The sequence below is a fragment of the Chaetura pelagica genome, unplaced genomic scaffold (assembly GCF_000747805.2).
Source record: "Chaetura pelagica isolate M959 unplaced genomic scaffold, ChaPel_1.0 scaffold9, whole genome shotgun sequence".
In the NCBI taxonomy this organism is placed as follows: domain Eukaryota; kingdom Metazoa; phylum Chordata; class Aves; order Apodiformes; family Apodidae; genus Chaetura; species Chaetura pelagica.
Window position 1 is genome coordinate 2,296,348 of NW_009954494.1, and position 1,885 is coordinate 2,298,232.

Below are 1,885 nucleotides of genomic sequence, written 5' to 3' on the forward strand. Positions count from 1 at the left end.
GCTGCTCCCTGGGTAAACCACGTCCCACTTCCCTGCTCCACTGTACCTCTCTGTAGAACTACTTTTTCCTGCCAAGCTCTGCAGCAGGGAAGAAAAGCCTCCATGCCCTATGTCTTCTTCCCAGCACGCAGTGCCAGTCACTCAGGGGATGCCTCCCCCAGCAGCCTCTGCCCCACTGCTGTGCAGTCCGTGCTCTGGAAACTTTGTCAATGGCTTTGTACATTGTTTGCAATGAGAATCTCTCCCCCTGTGAACTCAGGCAGCCCCCAGACCCTCTGAGCACACCTCGCACTGGGGAGCTGCTGTCACACTGCCAGCTCCGGGCATTCCCGCAAGGAAGCAGCCACTGAATCCAGGGTGCCATCTCTTTCCCCTACAACTCAGATTGAATTGTTCATTTAAAAAAAATAAGTGAATTGCATTCGTTAATTAGTTCCTGCCATACCGTGCTTTTCTTCCAACAGACTAAATTGAATTGATCATACAACCACCCCCGCAAAATAACAAAAAAACCAAACCAACCCAAGCAGTATTTAAACATCTCCAAAAGAGAGAAAGAATGCATTTTCCCAACATCTCTAATAACAAATCACAAAAGAATAAAATAAATGTGATTAAAACCAGAGATAGGAAGCAGCGCACATTTTATTGCTGTGTTTTCACTTCTTACTTCTTTTTAACAAGGATAAAAATTAACTTGTGCAACCTCCACCAGGAAGTGAGTGGATCTTTGAACTCTGCCATCTGGCTAGTGGAATCTGTATTTTCGTCGCCTCAGGTTACAGGTTAATCCTGCCAACTTTTATTATTTGTAGAGGTAGTTGGCCTCTCGGAAGCTTTAATAGCCTATGTCACAGCAAAGATTGCTGCTGAGCAAAACACGGGCACAAAACACAGGGGTCAGCGTGGTGAGGACATTGAGCAGGGAGGAAAAGGGCGGGGGGGGGAGAAGACAACAGTTCTGGCTAATCTAAAATTATCCTTTTTATTACAAGAGAAGACATTGCAACATGTGCTGGCGACTTCGCCTCGCATTGCAAGTCAGCGCAGACAGGAAGGCTGAGTGTTCCCTGCTCATGGTGGAAGTTGAGCCCGAGCATGCCCAGCAGCTGGGGAGCCCCACGTGATGACAACAGCATCCAGCTCCATCTGGTGATGTGCTCCCGGCCTCCCCCCCGGGCACTTTTCCATCTAGTCTTGCAAGCAGCTGGATCAATTTACTCTAGCCTACGGTGCGCTGCACAGGCATGGACTGAAATTATTACTCATGGAAATCCCCTCTGTCTCAGTGCTTTGAACAAGGAATCAGGTAGCTTTCAAGCTCCTGGCAATTAATAGCCTTTGGTGGAGGGAGAACAGTGCAAACATGCTGGAAGCGATGGGTTTCAAAACAGCTTGCTTAATTTCTAGTAAATTAAAGGGAGTGGGCGGCTGAGGTACACAGTAATATTATCCAGCACAGTGTGGTCTTCATTGACGTCAGAAGGACATTTTTTTTTTTTAACTCTCTTTCTCTCTGCTTGTCTCCCAAAAAGAGGCACAGGGAGGTTAGCTCTGTGACAGAAGCGTGGCTCATACCACCCGGAGAACCTCCAGCTTTCCATCAACAAAGCCAGAGCGCAGATGCCACCATATTGCGAATGGGCACCACCAAAATGTATGCAAGTCATTTCAGATAAAGAAAAAAGCTGTTGGAAACAGAAATCACGAGGACTTACAGTATGGATTTCTCCTCATGTTGCATGATTCTGCCTATTCCTGTGGCTAAGAACACATCCTCATCTCAGATTTTGCATGAAAGAGCTTATTTAGCCATGTCCCATCCCCACAACTGCTGTGCCCATCCCAGCATAGCTCTGTGGTGTCTGTGACTGTGTTTCCTCAG